Source organism: Pristiophorus japonicus, chromosome 12, assembly GCF_044704955.1.
Source record: "Pristiophorus japonicus isolate sPriJap1 chromosome 12, sPriJap1.hap1, whole genome shotgun sequence".
Classification (NCBI taxonomy): Eukaryota; Metazoa; Chordata; class Chondrichthyes; family Pristiophoridae; genus Pristiophorus; species Pristiophorus japonicus.
Window position 1 is genome coordinate 96,706,195 of NC_091988.1, and position 19,974 is coordinate 96,726,168.

Here is a 19,974-nt window from a genome sequence, read left to right on the forward strand (position 1 = left end):
AAACAGCAGTAGCACAGTCTTTCAGGATCGTACAATACAGCTGAAATGGCCGGTCATATAAAGGTCGGCCCAAGGCTGGAGCCTGCAGCAAAGCCGTCTTTAGTTCCTTGAAGGCTTGGATGTCCGCGGCTTCTATTTCAAAGATGCCTTCCTTAGTTGTGTAGGGTGTGAGGTGCTTGGTCATCAGGGCAACATTAGGTATCCAGGATCTACAGTAATTAATCATTCCCAACCATTGTCGCATCTGTTTGGCGGTACTAGGGACTGGAAATTGGCAGATGGGTTCAACTCGGCTAGTCTCCAGGGCTCAATGGGTCCCTGATAGAATAACCCCAAGAAAGACCTTCGATGGGAGACTATGTATCCCAGGGAGGACAAGTGATTCAGCAACTGGTTGGAATCCTCCCGCTTGGTTCGACTGGGCTAGCTACCAATAAATCGTCCACATATTGGATCAAGGTGGATCCTTTAGTCAGAGTCAGAGACTGTAGTTGCTCCTACAGACATCTTGAAAATAGTGTTGGAGAGTGAATGAATCCTTGAGGTAGCCTGGTCCATGTGTACTGCTGTCCACTGACTTGTCTGGGCCAATGGCAAGGCGAAGAAGGCGTGTTGAAGGTCCACCATTGCGAAGACCTTGGCGTTTGCCGGGATCAACGTCAGTATTTGTGCTGGGTTGGGAACCAGGGCGTGTAGGGGCTGGACGATGGCATTAATGGCTCGAAGGTCCTGGACCAAGCGGAACTGGTTTCGTTTGCCTGGCTTAGGGACTGCCAATATCGGTGTATTACACGGGGAGTGACATTGAACCAAAATCCCCTGTTCCACGAGGCCCTTGATCAATTTATGAATACTCGGTATTGCCTGTGGTTTCAGTGGGTACTGACGAATGGAGAGCAAATCTACATCACCCTGTACTAGGATCTCGATTGGGTCGATTGGAGTATAACCCACTTGGGTGGAGTTTTCCGTCCACACGTGGGGGTCCACATAGTCAGGTACGTTGACGCTGGTATGGTGGTGTAGTGTTGTCGGGACCTTTTTGGGGTCCCTGTGAAACTGGACCGTCCGGCCATGTCCCACAATCTGCAAGTCTGGACTAGTAGGGTCGGCCTCGTCTATGGCTTGACGTACCATGATTCCTAAATCTTTAGCATGGTGGGGAGGTAATACTTCATGAGTGACATGCGGTGCCACGGTCGGAGGCTGTCTCCACAGGGTCATATCTCAACGAAATCTGCTTTGCCCTCCGGACCGGTCACTGTGGCTATCTCCCATTTCTCCCCCTCGTGATCCCAATAAAAGTCTCGGAGTTTCTGGCTAGTACCACTAGGGTCGTATGCCAAGGTCACATGATAAGGCACTTGAGGCAAGTCTAGGGACCACCATTGAGGGGTCCGAGTTGTGTAACATTGCCGTTTGAAAGTCCCGGGTCTTACAGTAATACCTTCGTCTCCACATTCTAGATGGAGTTGGAATTTACAGAGAAGGTCCCTAGCCATCAAGTTACAGTCCAGATTGGTTGTAATGACAAATCGATGATCCACAGATTCTTCCTTGTAAACTACTTTAACTGGTTCTGACACAGGGAATGTAGAGACTTGTCTCGCTAGAGGTAGGGAGTTTAAACTTCGACTGTACAGAGGACATGGAGGCTCCTGTATCTATTAGAAAGGGCTGCCACTCATTTTGAATCTTTAATGATATCATCGGCTCCTCGTCCGATATAGCCACAGCCCTGATTATCCACCCAGCCCGGCACACAATACTGAGGCTCCATCTGGTATCCTGTCGGGTCGGGTTTTGGTCCCGCAGCCTGGGGGAACTCCTCCTTCTTAGTTACAAATTCGGTTTTGACTCTAGTTGGGGGCGCATTACCACCTCCTCCCTTTCTTGCCAATAATACTTCACTGCTCTTTCAATTTGGGCCTTACTATTATCGGCCCAATTCATATTATTGGTCCGGATGGCGTGAGCGATCGAATGAGGCAAGCACTGGAGCAGATTCGTCCTGCCCGGAATCTCCCGATTGGCCTCCATAAATTTCAACGAATCTTTCCAGGAATTCATCTGCATTCTCATCTCGCTTAGGCTTTGTCTCTAAAACATTCGCCATGCTAATAGGCTTCTGAAGGGTAGTATCCAGCGCAGCGAAAATGGCCCCTTGACGGGCTCCATAAGGCTGCATGGTCGGCAACATTTAAATGACTCAGGAACCGGGCGTGCTCAATCGCAAGGAACCATAGATCCCTAGAATCAGCGTTATAGACGGCTATCGTGGTGCGGAGAATGTCCACAAACTTGACAGGTTCCCTTTTCTGGTCCGGCATTCCGGTCAATATGGCCATAATCTCGTTGGGCTTCCAAGGCATGTATACTTGAATCGTCGGGAGGGTTCGGCATGTCTCTTACCAGGAACTGTCGTAGGGGGCTTTTTTACTGGTTGGCACAATCAGTGTCAGACTCAGATTCCGAGTCTGATAGGGAAGGGGAGCCACTTGAGCTCTCAGAATCGGGGTGACGGGCTGAGCCCTGGAAGGCGCGCGACTGTAGCGATGGTTTTCGTCTAGCTCCATGTTTTGGCTTCTCCCTAGCGGCCGGAGTGAGGGACTTCTTATCCTTCTGTTTCATTTGCGACCTGGTCCGAGTAGCGACTGGGTCCACAAAAGTCGGAGGGGTCCAGGTAGGATCTGACTGCAAGGTCAGACCTAAATTAATAAAGGGCGCGGTGGGAGTCAAAACGCTAGGTTGGAGACCTGCCAGCGTAAATGGTTGTTGGGGGACAGGGACAAGTCCGGGCGAGGTAGTCGAGACTGATACTAATACAGGGTGTGCAGCTGGCAGTCTGGGGACCCACTGGTGTTACGTTTGATGGTGTATCAACGGGCACCGGTGGCGGCAAGGGTGGTGGTAGAGCTGAGGGCAGAACGTGATCTAAGGCTTGGGGATTTATGGCTGGTGGAACATTGCCTGTAGCCGTCGGAATGGCCAGGTATATTCGATTATACAATGGAGGTTCAATGGGACCGTGGGGCACCAGAGCAGTGGGACGTCGCGTGAGCGGCCACTCTTCTATCTCATCGTCCGCCTCAGTCAATACAAGGCCAACCATCTGACTACGTAGTCTATCAATACCTTTTTCAGAGGTCCGAGTGGAGCTCTTGGTACGTTTTTAATACATCTAGGGGTTTAACATGTCCTCCTTCCATTAATGAGAATCCTAACTTAATGGCGTTTTCCTGCCAACTTGATAGAAGTGATTCATCTTTTAGTTTTTGACAATATTGTCTCCATGTGGCAATTAAGCTTTTATCCTTTTTTTCTTCGTCCCTTTTTCCAAATTAATTCCTGTGCCCTTTTTGCCACCTCGACACTCTTAGTGCTTCCTAGGGGCCTTTGATCGTCTCCCAGTAATTTGTTCAATGCTCCAGATAGTTCAGCCGGGCTGTCCGCATCCGTAGTACGGTCTAAGTGATTGCCCATTCTCGCGTCGCCCCGCGGTACATAGGTAGTTTATCTTATCCAGAGCCTAGGCGGGCCAAGTGATATACAAGGTCGACACCATACCTGGCATAAGTACAAGTTAACTTTACACAATCCCTCTCACGTCGCCCCGCGGTAATCGTATCCCGGTTAGTCTGTTTAAGTGCAATCAGCACCTAGACAGGCCAAGTGATATACAAGGTCGACGTCGTACCTGACTTGAGGACACTTATTTTCTAAGTTTAAAAGGTATTCGCCAGATTGACCTGGATCTCGTTCAGACGCTACCTGAGAACTAGTGAGCGGCAAAACTTTCTTCAGGCTTTTGGACTGGAGGAAACCGAGGTGGTATTTAAAAGGTACTCACTCCAGTGGCCATTTTCCTCCCGTCTTGTCCGAGGCTAGTCCGGCTCTTAGTTCGCAAGTTCCCGGTGGTCGTCCGTTGAGATCCCACTTCTGACACCAAATGTTTCCCTCAATCTGTTTCAGCGAATACATTGACTCGAACACTTTAAAGTATAGTTCAGACTAACTTTATTCAGGCTTCATCGATGAAGTCTTGCTCTGATAAAGAGGCACCGACTCCATAGTCCACCAGAGCAAGCAAAAATCATTACAGAAACAAGACAGTTATACAGTTCAAGATCGGTACAACCCCTTTTCATTGTCCTATCACATCAACTACCGTGGCATAGATACAAGCTAAAGTAGTCATTTACACAGTGAAGTAAGCAATGTCCCTAATCATGAGTGATGATTAAGTCATCTCCAGCTTATCTTTGTTTTGTAGGCAAGGAAGGCACAGTTCCGCTTCTCTGGGTATTCCTACAGTTTGGCCCCTACATCTGTTGCCACATTCCCATTATGATCAGACAGTTCCTTAAGGTTGTTTCACAAAAACAAGTTACTCATTGTTCTCCCCTAGAGTGAGATCTGAAGAGTCAGCGATAACCATGAGCGGCCATTTTAGAAAGAGTTAATACATTTGAAATTAGTACGGATAATACATATAAAGTTAGTAGCTAAATTGATACAGATTCTCACTCCCTCATGTCCGCAGATAGTGCGGCGATATTACGTGAGATCCCACCTAGGAGTGTTAGGCTTCAGGTGCCCTCGCTCTCTCGTTAAACAATTCCGTCCTCCTTCTCCTTTCTCGCATTTTGACCCTTCCTGCGGCTGCTTCTTTGTGGCTCCATTACCCCAGTGTTCTCCACCTGACGCAGTCATTTTCCTCAAACCCCTGGCCTCTGATTTACCTTCACCCTCATCCGCCAGATCAAAATCTGACCTAGTTAGTTGTCTGCCATATTTACAAGTAGCTATCAGGTCACGCAGCCAATGTTACGTGTCTGCCCATTCAGATCCTCTCTCCTTACTACCCCACCATGACATCCTTGTAAGTTGCCCCGGTCAACAAAACCAACTGAGGTCTCGTTGGGTGCTGCTCTATCTCCGCCATGGTTTTAAACGCATTCCCTGTACCGGCTCCCATTACTTGAGCAGCTCATGCCTTCACACCATCATACTTGCCCCCTGCCCTTTTAATTTCTGGGGGGCGGGACCAGCACTTGGGGTGTAAAGCAATAAACTTTTCTTCATTATCCAGGTTACTCAAAACAGCTCTCTGTTCCTCCTCCAGGAAATGACCTTGAGGGTCTCCACGACTTCTAATCTCTGTTAGCAGAATCTTTCTCCAATCTTCCATACTATATGGAATTACAATTGGTAATCTAAGGGACCGAGAGCCCCCGCCCCGTGTGCTGGTGGGGAGTGCCTCCTTCCATCCATTGGGGCCATAGCTGGTGGTCGGGCTCCCTGTGCTGGGCCATTCTGTTCTATTCCACTGAGTCTTCAAAATCTACACAATTACTTTCTGTTTGTTCTAACTGAGGGCTCAATGCACGTACAATGCCCTTTGTATCTGTAGCTCATCTTCCAACTCTTTCATCTTTTGCCTTTTATCTTTTGCTGCTCTACAATCTGCTCCTGGATGGACTTGTATGCGGCTTTTAAATCCATTCGATCTTTCTGCTCACAGTGCGTTGTCTGACATTTCTCTCTCTCTGCCCACACATCACAGCCTCGGAATTGACTCTCGACGTATTGTTCTTTATTACACCACGTGTCCTTTTCCTTTCAAATTCTTGCTCGAGTTCCCTCTTACTTTTCTTACTTCCCTCTTAATCGTTCCTCCTCTAGTTTTTTTCAGAAGTCGGTTTACCGCCACTTTTTCACTAATTTCTGTTTTTAAACTTTACACCTTCACAGATTTTAACTTTGCTTCTATAGGCCAACAACCAGACTGCTTTCTTCAACCTCGGCCGACAAACCGTCTATCCCCGCCCACCCTCCGAGGGCAACTTCATCACTTACTTTGTAACCGGCTCATCCAGTCCCCGACATTGTTGGTCTCACAAGTCCCTGTTTGGGTGCCAAAACTATAAGATCATCTTTCACAGGTTTTAGCCTGTAAGGTTTAGCTTCACTTTAGAGTTCAAACTTATGAGACAAAAACCCCAACAGACACACTGCGGACGATTCTTTCTCTATAATAATCAAAGGAAATACAAGCAGTTTAGGACAGCTTGAAATGCACAATTCACCCGCATCAACCCATTCCTTTTAATATACTTTTTGTTTGACAGTTAAAATTGCCAATCCCCCAAGTGATTAAAACAAACACTCCCTCAATACCTTTAGTAACTGACCAGGCTACCAATCTCGTGTCTGCAACAGTGAATCAGAGAATTCGCATTGTAATTATACTTAGAACATCGACTATCGGCCGTATTCCACCAAACTATCGAGACTATCAGAGGTCTGCAGTTTGTTATTCTTTAATGTTATGTTCCAGTCAAATGCTACTTCTGTGAGCTCAGTTGGTTCTCATCAATCCCTGGGACAGTTACTTAGGCAAGAATTGTTCTTAGTCTTACCAATCCCTGGGACAGTTATTTCACTTGTCTGCATTTCTTAAAGCTCAACAAAAAGGGCTCTTGACCTGCAAGGTATGCTGGGTTATTAGGATTTACTCAATTTGTCGGTTCTGTCGTCTTAAAAGCAGAAAACGGTGTATTCTTACATGGGAGGGCATCTCTCCCTCTCTCACACACTGGGGAGGGGCGTGGATCAGGAAAAATGGAGAAAGAGAGATGCGAAAGAGAAGAAAGGACAATGAAAAGTGAGAAAGAAAAAGCAAGGGGAAGAGGGAACGGAGAAATAGGAGGAGGGCAAAGAGAGAGAGATAAAAGAAAAGAAAGAGAAAGGTCAGAGGGAAAAATGAATAAAAGAGAGAGAAGACTGAGGAAAGGAATGAAACATGAAGAATGAAGAGAGAAAATGAGAAAAAGAATAACGAGGAAAGAAAGGAAAGAAATAAAGGGAGAATGAAAAGCAAGATAAGAGAAACAGGAGCCAGAGAGAGAGAGAGAGAGAGGCAAAGAAAGAAGAGGAAGAGAAAAATACAGGAGTGAATTAGAAAAACCGTCTATTAGCTCATGGATCTCCTGGTCAAACCAGTCCTGGCGTCTCCTGGTTGAGTGACCAGTGCCTGCAAAGAGATGCTCGGTTATGGAGGCCTCGAGGGCAGACCAAGCTGTGTCTCGGTCATCAAGTTACGCCAGGTTAGCTGTGAGGCGCTGACAGTTAGGACTCTCTTCGCTGGGACTTTCAGTGCCCCGGCATTAATTTTTTTGCGGCACTGCTTCTGCGGCGCGGGTGATGCACTCATCATTACGATCCCTGGCTCGGACGATGACATAGTCGAGCAGGTGCCAGTGTTTGGAGTGAGAGTGTTGCCACGATGCCTTGTACTTGTCCCTCTGGCGGCCATGTTTGGGAGGCCAGGAGTCCGAGGAGCAGGAGGGCCGGGGGTAGGTGAGGAATTCACTTCCGACGAGCATCGGAGAGTCGGAGGAGCGGGCAGTTTAAAAAGAGCGGGAGCCGGAGAGTCGAGTTTAAAAAGAGCGGGAGCCGGAGAGTCGAGTTTAAAAAGAGCGGGAGCCGGAGAGGAGCGGGCAGTTTAAAAGGAGCGGACAGTTTAAAAAGAGCGGGAGCTGGAGAGTCGGAGGAGGTCGGAGCTGAGCAGGGCGGGAGCAGCGAGGCAGCAGTCGGGGGAGGCCAGCTGGTGCAGGGGCAGGGGCAGAAGGTAAACAAAGAAATAAAAAGAAATCAAAGTGATGACTGGTGGATTGGTGAGTATTAAATCTTTTTCTTTTCTGATCAGTAAGAAACCTTTGGCAATTAGGTTATCAATTAGGTTAATTTAAGGGTTAAGCCAAGGCAGGAGAGCCCAGACCCGTGTCATGCTCCTCCTAACTACATATGCAGGAACCTGACAGACCGCATTGCGGCACTGAGCTCGAGCTGCACATGGATTCACTGTGGAGCAGGATGTCGTGAATAGCATGTTTCGTGAGTTGGTCACATCGCAGGTAAAGGTTACACAGCCAGATAGGGAATGGGTGACCATCAGGCAGAGCAGTGGAAGAAAGGTAGTGCAGGGGTCCCCTGCGGTCATCTCCCTCCAAAACAGATACACCACCTTGGGTACTCGGGGAAAGGCAGCAGCAGCCAAGTCTATGGCACCAGGGATGGCTCTGCTGCACAGGAGGGCAGGAAAAAGAATGGGAGAGCTATAGTGATAGGGGTAGGCGTTTCTGCGCCGCAGACCGCAAAGGTAGTAATCTCAGGATCGCTACCAGTGCCACATGCAAGTCAGTAGGAGTTGCAGGATAGCTCAGATGAATACGTGGCTTGAGGAATGGTGCAAGGTGAAGGAATTCAAATTCCTGGGACATTGGAACCGGTTCTGGGGGAGGTGGGACCAGCACAAACCGGACGGTCTGCACCTGGGGAGGACCGGAACCGATGTTCTAGGGGGAGTGTTTGCTCGTGCTGTTGGGGAGGGTTTAAACTAATATGGCAGGGGGATGGGAATCTATGCAGGGAGGCAGAGGGAAGTAAAAAGGGAGCAGAAGCAAAAGGTAGGAAGGAGAAAAACAAGAGTGAAGGGCAGAGAAATTGAGGGCAAAAATCAAAAAGGGCCACATTACAACATAATTCTAAAAGGACAAAGAGTGTTAAAATAACAAGCCTGAAGTCTCAATGCGAGGAGCATTTGTAATAAGGTGGATGAATTGACTGCTCAGATAGCTGTTAACGGATATGATGTAATTGGGATTACGGAGACATGGCTCCAAGATAACCAAGGCTGGAAACTCAACATCCAGGGGTATTCAATATTCAGGAAGGGCAGACAGGAAGGAAAAAGAGGTGGGGTAGCATTATTGGTTAAAGAGGAGATTAACACAATAGTAAGGAAGGACATTACTTTGGATCATGTGGAATCTATATGGGTAGAGCTGTGAAACACCAAAGGGCAGAAAACGTTAGTGGGAGTTGTGTACAGACCACCAAACGGCATCAAACAGGAAAAATTAGGGACGCGTGCAATAAGGGTACAGCGACTTTAATCTGCATATTGATTGGGCTAACCAAACTGGTAGCAATACTGTGGAGGAGGATTTCCTGGAGTGTATAAGGGATGGTTTTCTAGACCAATATGTCGAGGAACCAACTAGAGAGCAGGCCATCTGAGACTGGGTCTTGTGTAACGAGAGAGAATTAATTAGTAATCTGGTCGTGCGAGGCCTCTTGGGGAAGAGTGACCATAATATGGTAGAATTCTTCATTAAGATGGAGAGTGACAAAGTTAATTCAAAGACTAGGGTCCTGAACTTAAAGAAAGGTAACTTCGATGGTATGAAACGTGAATTGACTAGGATAGACTGGAGAATGATACTTAAAGGGTTGACGGTGGATAGGCAATGGCAGACATTTAAATATCACATGGATGAACTACAACAATTGTGCCGTAAGAATAAAAAAGGGAAGGTGGCTCAACCGTGGCTAACAAGGGAAATTGGGCAGCAAGCCTGAGGACTGGGAGAAATTTAGAATTTTTAATTAGGATGGAGAAAATAGATTATGAGATTAAGCTTGCAGGGAACATAAAAATTGACTGCAAAAGCTTCTATAGATATGTGAAGAGAAAAAGATTAGTGAAGACAAACGTAGGTCCCTTGCAGTCAGAATCAGGGGAATTCATAATGGAGAACAAGGAAATGGCAGACCAATTGAAAAAATACTTTGGTTCTGTCTTCACGAAGGAAGACACGACTAACCTCCCAAAAATTCTAGGGGACTGAGGGTCTAGCGAGAAGGGGGAACTGAGGGAAATCCTTATTAGTCAGGAAATGGTGTTCGGGAAATTGAAGGGACTGAAGGCCGATAGATCCCTGGAGCCTGATAGTCTGTATCCCAGAGTACTTAAGGAAGTGGCCCTAGAAATAGTAGATGCATTGGTGGGCATTTTCCAACATTCCATGGACTCTGGTTCAGTTCCTATAGATTGGAGGGTAGCTAATGTAACCCCACTTTTTAAAAAAGGAGGAAGAGAGAAAACAGGTAATTATAGACCGGTTAGCCTGACATCAGTAGTGGGGAAAATGCTGGAATGAATTATTAAAGGTGTAATAGCAGCGCATTTAGAAAGCAGTGACAGGATCGGTCCACAAATCTTCTAGAGTTTTTTGAGGATGTAACTAGTAGAGTGGATCACACTGGATGTGGTGTATTTGGACTTTCAAAAGGCTTTTGACAAGGTCTCACACAAGTGATTAGTGTGCAATTAGAGAACTGGTTGGCAGACAGGAAGCAAAGAGTGTGAGTAAACAGGTCCTTTTCAGAATGGCAGGCAGTGATTAGTGGGGTGCCGCAGGGTTCAGTGCTGGGACCCCAGCTATTTACAATATACATTAATAATTTAGATGCAGTGCGAGCTGCGAGGCGGATGCTAGGAGGCTGCAGGGGGACTTGGACAGGTTAGGTGAATGCGGAAATGCATGGCAGATGCAGTATAATGTGGATAAATGTGAGGCAGATTATTATCTGAATGGTGACAGATTAGTAAAAGGGGAGGTGCAACGAGACCTGGGTGTCATGGTACATCAGTCATTGAAGGTAGGTGGTACACTCATAATAAAGGTGGAAGCTGAGTACTGTGTACAATGCGCAAGTGTGACCTTAGCTCCTTTAATAAGATTCCAGAGTGCACTGCTTATATACAGTGCTCCCAAAGGATGCTGGGATCCCTTGGGACTCCAACAGGTGGGCCCTCTGGTGGTCAGGTGTCATGCAGGTTACAACCGTGAAGTCAACAGTACACTTATTTACAGGGTGAGACGATCTGGGGCTTTATGCTCCCTTGTCGATCGTCTCGGTACAAATGTGGGTTTGGGTGGGCTGGTCAGTTCTTCACTGGTCTGTTGGGCAGCCGGCCTCGGCTTCATGGTAAATCATGATGTCAGTTGCCACTTGTGTGTGTGTTGGAGGGTCAAAGTTGGTGGTGTCTTCTTCGGGTTGTTCGTAGCTGTTGGTGAACCGCAATTTGTCCAAATGTTTTCTGTGCGTTTGTCCATTGGCCAATTTGACCTGAAACACCCATCTCCCCACTTTGGCTGTGACCGTGCCAGCAAGCCTTTTGGGACCTTGTCCATAATTGAGCACAAACACAAGATCATTGATCTCAATATCGCTTGACAAATTTGCACGGTCATGGTATACACTTTGTTGATGCCGCTTGCCCTCGATGTGATCATGGAGGTCAGGGTGGACAAGAGAGAGCCTTGTTTTAAGCGCCCTTTTCATGAGCAGCTCGGCTGGGGCAACCCTGGTACTGGGTCTGCAGGGAGCTTTCCGACACACGTTTCAAGCTTTGCTTGATGGTCTGAACTACCCGTTCTGCCTGGCCATTGGATGCGGACTTGAATATGGCAGATGTGATGTGTTTGATCCTGTTGTAGGTCATAAATTCCTTGAATTCAGTACTGGTGAAGCACGGCCCATTGTCGATGACTAGGACATCAGGCAAGCCGTGCGTAGCAAATATGGCTTGTACGCTTTCAATGGTGGCCGTGGACGTGCTTACAGACATTATTGCATATTCAAGCCATTTTGAGTAAGCATCCACGACAACATTTTGCTTAGAAATGGACCCACATAGTCTACATGGATTCTCGACCACGGTTTTGAGGTCCACGATCACAAACTTATCGGTGCCTCTCTGGGTGCATTGCTCAGCTGAGAGCAAGTGTTGCATTGGCGCACGCATGAATCTAAATCTGTGTCGATGCCGGGCCACCACACATGGCATCTGGCTATGGCTTTCATCATTACAATGCCTGGGTGGTTGCTGTGCAGTTCACATCTGAATGTGTCTCTGCCTTTCTTGGGCAAGACCAAGCGATTGCCCCACAATAGAGAGTCCGCCTGTAGGGACAACTCGACTTTGCGTCTGGAACGGCTTAATCGCCTCCTACATCTCCACTGGGACACCGGACCAGCTCCTATGAGGCCACAGTTTTTTTTTACCAAGGACAGTAAAGGATCCTGGCTGGTCCAGGTCCTGATCTGGCGGGCCGTAATGGGGGACTTCTCGTTCTCTAATGTCTCCATGACTATGAGCAAGTCCGCTGGCTGTGCCATTTCCACCCCGGTGGTGGGCAATGGTAGCTGACTGAGAGCATCTGCGCAGTTCTCTGTGCCCGGATTACATAGCTGTATGCCGACAGCGTGAGCGCCCATCTTTGGATGCGGGCAGAGGCATTTGTACAAACTTGAGGCCAAACAAGTAGCCTCTTTTTCATGCTGTAGGCCCTTTCGGCCTTGGACAAATTCCTGGACGCATAAGTGACTGGTTGCAAGATGCCTAATTCATTAGCCTGTTGTAACACACGCCTGACCCCATATGACGACGCATCGCAAGTGAGCACTAATCATTTACAAGGCTTGTACTAGGAAATTACCGAAATAGTTAAGGAGTCCCAGGAACGACCGCAGCTCCGTCACGTTCTGTGGTCGCGGCATGTTCTTGATGGCCTCCGTCTTGGCATCGGTGGGTCTGATCCCAAGAACTCAACATCCTGTGCCAAGAAAACACACTTCGAGTGTTTCAACCTGAGCCCCACGCGATCCAACCGACTAAGAACCTCCTTCAGATTCTTCAAGTGCTCCATGATGTCCCGACCTGTAACCAATATGTCGTCCTGGAAGAAGACTGTGCAAGGAACCGACTTTAGCAGTCTCTTCATGTTCCGCTGGAAGATCGCCGTGACTGACCAAATCCCGAACGGGCACCGGTTGTAGATAAACAGAACTTTGTGTGCGTTGTGCGTCATGTAGGCCGAGGTCAGGTCCAGCTTGGTGAACGTCTTTCCTCCAGCCAGGGTTGCAAACAGGTCGTCTGCCTTGGGTAGGCGGTACTGGTCCTGCAGGGAAAAACGGTTAATCGTTACTTTATAGTCCCCACAAGTTCTAACCGTGCCCTCCTCGAGTACCGGGACAATTGGACTGGCCCAGTCGTTGAGTTCCACCCACGCGATGATGCCTTCACGTTGCAGCCTGTCCAGCTCAATTTCTACTTTTTCACAAATCATGTTGTACCGCCCGAGCCTTGTGGTGGATGGGTCGCGTACCGGGAACCAAATGGATCTGCACTTTCACCCCCGAGAAGCTTTCAATGCCTCTGCATTTTTCCCAGCCAGCTTCTGCCGAACAATGTTGGGCCATCCCCTGGTACAATCCACCGCGGGAGTTTGTGTACTGCTCCGTCATAGGAGACTTTGACTTCTGCACTGCCAATTACAGGGATTAGTTCCTTGGTGTAAGTCCTTAGTTTGGTGTGAATGGGGCTGAGCTTGGGCCTGTGTGCCTTTTTGCCCCACAGCCTGTCGAAGGCCTTTTTACTCATTAAGGACTGACTTGCACCCGTGTCCAGCTCAATAGATACTGGGATACCGTTCAGTTCAAATTTCAACATTATTGGTGGCATTTCATAGTGAACATGTGTAAGTACGAGTCTCCAATTCAGTCTGATCCACAGTAGATCGATCTTCCTCTGTAACACGGTGGTTTGCAGGGTTTGCAGCTCGCCTGCACATTCGTTGGAGGTGTCCCGTTGTTCTGGAGAAAGTGAATAGATGGACCATTTAAATTATGTTTATTTTATACATGTATGAAAATTATTCATATGCATAGTACTTAAAGCTTCATTGATGGGGCTGAGCACCAACAGGATGTTAACTGCCTCGCATTAACAAGTGATGGTGGACTCTGGGGCATCTGAGGTCGTGCCAGCGTGTACGTTCTGCCCTGTACGTTACTTTATACACAGTACTGGCCGAAACTTCTTTATTCTGCAAAATCTGCTTGGTGTTGTCGCTGGTGGACACAAATGCCTGGGCTATCATTATGGTTTTACTCCGATTCAGAGTTTCTACAGTCAACAGTTTGCGAAAGATTGTCTCATGTCCGATGCCCAGTACAAAAAAGTCTCTGAGCATTTGTTCTAGGAATCCCTCAGACTCACAATGTCCTGCGAGGCACCTTAGTTCGGCGACGTAGCTCGCCACTTCCTGGCCCTCCGATCGTTGACACGTGTAGAACCGGTATCTCGTCATCAAAATGCTTTCCTTAGGATTTAGGTGCTCCTGGACCAGTGTACACAATGCTTCGTAGAGATTTCTTTTGCCGGGGACAGGAGATTCTTCATGAGGCCATAGGTTGTTGCCACATAGACAGTTAGGAGGATTGCCCCTCGACCCCTTCCAGCTCATTGGCCACGAAGTATTGGTCAAGTCTCTCCACGAAGGCCTCCCAATCATCCTCTTCTGAGAACTGTTTTTGCGTGGTTGTTTGTTACCTCGTCACCAATTGGTACACTCATAATGTGTACAATGAACAAGTGTGACCTTAGCTCCTTTAATAAGATTCCAGAGTGTCGGACCTGCTTATATACTGTGCTTCCAAGGGATGCTGGGATCCCTTGAGACTTCAACCGGTGGGCCCTCTGGTGGTCATGCAGGTTACAAAGGGTTAAATACATAACAGTAGGCATGCAGATACATGCTGGTCTTCATAGCGAGGGAATTTGAGTATAGGAGCAGGGAGGTCTTACACTTGAATATTGTGTGCAGTTTTGGTCTCCTAATCTGAAGAAGGACATTCTTGCTATTGAGGGAGTGCAGGTTAACCAGACTGATTCCTGGGATGGCAGGACTGACATATGAAGAAAGACTGGATCGACTAAGCTTATATTCACTGGAATTTAGAAGAATGAGAGGGGATCTCATAGAAACATATAAAATTCTGACGGTTAGATGCAGGAAGAATGTTCCCGATGTTGGGGAAGTCCACAACGAGGGGTCACAGTCTAAGGATAAGGGGTAAGCCATTTAGGACTGAGATGAAGAGAAACTTCTTCACTCAGAGAATTGTGAACCTGTGGAATTCTCTACCACAGAAAGTTGTTGAGGCCAGTTCGTTAGATATATTCAAAAGGGAGTTAGATGTGGTCCTTACGGCTAAAGGGATCAAGGAGTATGGAGAGAAAGCAGGAAAGGGGTACTGAGGTGAATGATCAGCCATGATCTTATTGAATGGTGGTGCAGGCTCGAAGGGCCGAATGGCCTTCTCCTGCACCTACTTTCTGTATTTCTATGTAGACATTTTGTCAGGAGTAGGGTTCCTTACCCACTCTCTGCCGATCACGCCTCCCCAGAGGACTGTGTCCTTGCCGATCCTGGCGTTGAAGTCACCGAGGAGGATCAGTTTGTCGTCCGCAGGGGTACGGGACAGGGATTTTTTGAGGTTGGAGTAAAAACCGTCTTTGGTCTTATCTGTCGCATCAAGTGTTGGGGCGTATGCACTGATGACTGTGGCGCATTGATTCCGGGATAGGGTGAGTCGGAGAATCATGAGACGTTCGGTAACACCGCAGGGGGAGTCTTTGAGGCGGTCGACCAGCTCGTTTTTGATGGTGAAACCTACTCCGTGGAGGCGGCGTTCTTCCTCTGCTTTCCCTTTCCAGCAGAAATGTCGACATCAAAGCATCTAAGTTCCCGGGCAACTATGGCAGTGAGGCGTTCTGGCCTGTCACTGTTGGAGTTGTCCATGAGGGTCCTGACATTCCAGGTCCCGAACTTCATGCTAAAGGAGTGGAAGATGCATCACACCTGTTACACCTCACTGCCTCCCTCTGCTGGTGTCTCCCTATATCACAGCTCAGTTACACCTCACTGCCTCCCTCTGCTGGTGTCTCCCTAAATTACAGCTCAGTTACACCTCACTGCCTCCCTCTGCTGGTGTTTCCCTATATCACAGCTCAGTTACACCTCACTGCCTCCCTCTGCTGGTGTCTCCCTATATTACAGCTCAGTTACCCTTCACTGCCTCCCTCTGCTGGTGTCTTCCTATATCACAGCTTTCAGTTACACCTCACTGTCTCCCTCTGCTGGTGTCTCCCTATATCACAGCTCAGTTACACCTCTGCCTCCCCCTGCTGGTGTCTCCCTATATCACAGCTCTCAGTTACACCTCACTGCCTCCCCCTGCTGGTATCTCCCTATATTACAGCTCAGTTACCCCTCACTGCCTCCCTCTGCTGATGTCTTCCTATATCACAGCTCACTCAGTCTCAGTCACATGCTACCCGCCACCACCTCAGTGAGACCCCAACACTGCAGGATGGAATCCCTGCTGAGGCATTGAAGTATGGCGGAAAGGCACTGCTGGCATGAATACACAACCTCATCTCTATCATCTGGAGGGAGGAGAGCATGCCGGGGGATCTCAGAGATGCAGTAATCGTGACCATCTTTAAAAAAGGGGACAAGTCCAACTGCGGCAACTACAGAGGAATCTCCCTGCTATCGACCACTGGGAAAGTCGCCGCTAGAGTCCTCCTCAACCGTCTTCTTCCCGTGGCCGAGGAGCTCCTCCCGGAGTCACAGTGCGGATTTCGTCCCCTACGGGGCACAACGGATATGATTTTTGCAGCGCGACTGCTACAGGAAAAATGCAGGGAACAGCGCCAGCCCTTATACATGGCCTTCTTCGACCGTACAAAGGCCTTTGACACTGTCTATGGAGCGTCCTCCTCTGTTTCGGATGCCCCCAAAAGTTCATCACCATCCTCCGCCTGCTCCACGACGACATGCAGGCCGTGATCCTTACCAACGGATCCATCACAGACCCAATCCACGTCCGGACCGGGGTCAAACAGGGCTACTTTATCTCGCCGCCATGCTCCACCTCATAGACAACAAGCTCCCCACTGGAGTGGAACTAAACTACAGAACCAGTGGGAAGCTGTTCAACCTTTGCTGTCTCCAGGCCAGGTCCAGGACCACCCCAACCTCTGTCGTTGAACTACAGTACGCAGACGATGCCTGCGTCTGCGCACATAGAGAGGCCGCACTCCAGGATACAGTCAAGATCCACGGCGCGGCCCTGGACACCGAGGACCACTTCCCATATCTCGGGAGCCTTCTATCAACAAGAGCAAGCATCAACGACGGGATCCAACACCGCCTCCAGTGCGCCAGTGCTGCCTTTGGTCGCCTGAGGAAAAGAGTGTTTGAAGACCAGGCCCTCCAAACTGCCACCAAGCTCATGGTCTACAGGGCTGTAGTAACACTTTCTCTCCCTAATGGCTCAGAGACATGGACCATGTACAGTAGGCACCTCAAGTTGCTGGAGAAATATCACCAACGATGTCTCCGCAAGATCCTACAAATCCCCTGGGAGGACAGGCGCACCAACATCAGCGTCCTCGACCAGACTAACATCCCCAGCATTGAAGCACTGACCACACGCGATCAGTTCCGCTGGGCAGGCCACATGGTCTGCATGCCAGACACGAGACTCCAAAGCAATGGCTCTACTCAGAGCTCCTTCATGGCAAATGAGCCAAAGGCCTCCTTGATAAAGTGCAACATCCCCACTGACACCTGGGAGTCCCTGGCCCAAGACCGCCCTAAGTGAAGGAAGTGCATCTGAGAGGGCGCTGAGCACCTCGATCAAGCGCAGACAGTGGAAACCAGTCCCACCCTCCCCAACCCTCAACGACTATCTGTCCCACCTGTGACAGAGTCTGTGGCTCTCGTATTGGACTGTTCAGCCACCTAAGAACTCCTCGATTCCGAGGGACTGCCGATGATGATGATATCACAGCTCTCAGTTACACCTCACTGCCTCCCCCTGCTGGTATCTCCCTATATTACAGCTCAGTTACACCTCACTGCCTCCCCCTGTTGGTGTCTCCCTATATCACAGCTCTCAATTAAACCTCACTGCCTCCCTCTGCTGGTGTCTCCCTATATCACAGCTCATTCAGTCTCACCTGTAGCAATTCAAAACTGGTCCTTGCAGAATTAAGGGGTGAACTTCTTTGAGTTTATAAGAAGGTGGAACAAAACATTGCCTGATATCAGCGTCACCATGTAAAATTAAGAGAAACTTTCTCCAAACAATCAAATGCCATCTTTTATTTTTTCTACCAAATAAAAACCCAACATAGGCTCCTCAATGTGAAAGTCTCATGTCCAGAACCAGACATCGAGTTTTCATTGATTAATTAACCTCATTAACTTTAATTTTCAAGGGACACCACGCAAAGTCAGAAACATCCCCTTTCTACAAACAAATTGAAAAGACAATACTGTGTTCCGATTCGAATTTTCTAATTGAATTCATAGCAAGCAACTTCAACTTCTTTTGCAGCATTTCATAATTCCTAAATCAAAATAAAACCGCACCTGCGTTTTTAACTCAATGTCATTCAATTCTAGGTACACGATCATAAAACTTCCCACATCCAGGACAACAGCACAAAGGGTTAAAACAGACTTTTTTAGGCATACTATCAGACAAATGAAAATTTCTTTAACTCCCCAAACATTCAGTCGGGAAAGCTTCCAAACACTTTCATACAGACTGAAAACTTTGAAACATCCTTCAAGGTTCCCCAGGTATTTGGGCTGGGCACGGCCCCTTCATGCCCGAGTTTCCCTGTGATTCTCTCCATGGGCCGTATGGATCTTTCGTTGAGATGCCTGATCCACTTTCATACGCGTGGCCACATATCTAGGCAACTCCCTCGTAAGTAGCGGTGCTAGGCTTGAGGTCCTTCTGACTGGCAGCTCAGTCTTCCCTTAGTCTTCTTACAGTCCTTGAGATACCCTCGATCAGCTTTTCCTGTCATGTATTTAACCATCTTGCAATGACATAGTCATGTAACTGTAAGTACTTGTACCCTAGAAATGCACACCCTGACCACAGGGGGTGAACTTGTGGGAGACACTCCTCACCTGGGTTTTCAGGTATAAAAGGGGTCCTGGGAATAAAAGGCGAAGGTCACAGAGTGACCATGTCTGATATGTATATGTCTTGTGTGAGTTTGTAGTAAGGTGCAGGGACACTACATTTGGCGACGAGAAACGGGAATCACCGAACCACGAGGATGGCCACCGGTGGCACAGAGGAACGTTACTGTGTGGGTGAGGACTGGGACGACTTTGTGGAAAGACTCCAGCAGAGCTTTGTCACAAAGGACTGGATGGAAGAGACAGCGGCTGACAAGCGGAGGGCACATCTACTGACCGGAAAGACCTGCTCGCACCCCAAAAGCTGGCGAACAAGTCCTTTGAAGAGTTCAGCCAGCTGATCAGTGAGCATCTCAAGCCGGCGAGTAGCATACACATGGCCTGGCACCGGTTCTACTCTCACCGGCGTCGGGAGGGACATAACGTCTCAGACTTCGTGGCGGAACTGCGGCGCTTGGCCAGTCTCTGTAAGTTCTCCGATGCCTGCAGGGGGGAGATGTTAAGGGACTTTTTCATCGAGGGAATTAATCATGCCGGCATTTTCAGGAAGCTCATAAAGACTAAGGACTTGACTTTAGAAGGGGCGGCGTTGATAGCTCAGGCCTTTGTGGCAGGGGAAGAGGAGACCAAGCTAATTTACGCACGCAGCCCTGGTCAAACGTGGCGACGGACCAGGGAGTTAACATGGTGAACGCAGCTCGGGACCCCGCAGGCAGGCAAGGGCATTTCGAAACCGCCCAGGCAGCAACAGGCTCTAGGGTGGGCCCGCAACAGGGACAATGGAAAGGGGATCGGCAATTCATGCCATCTCCAGGAACAATGCGTCCCGTGATGGGATCATTAACACCCACCATCAGAGTGCTTAGAAACAGCCAAATGGGCAATCAGAGAGGAATGCCTGGCAATGGTCCTTTTGTTAACAACAATCTCAATCTCAACTCATGCTGGAGGTGCGGGGGTAGATACACTGCGAAAAGCTGCAGGTTCCAGCAATATACCTGTAAGATTTGTGGACACTTGGCCAGGATGTGCAAAAAGGCAGTAGTGAAGCTAATCTGCGAGACAGAGGAACCAGACGAGGGGTCTGCAATGCAGGATGAGACCTGGGGTAAAGCCATAGATGCTGAAGTTCAGCGGGTTCATGTGGCTGATGTCCACAGCTCATACACTAAAATGCCACCCATGATGATGCAAGTCTTACTGAATGGCATCCTGCACTCATGAGTGTCCAACAATTTGAGAGACTATGGTCACACAGAACTAG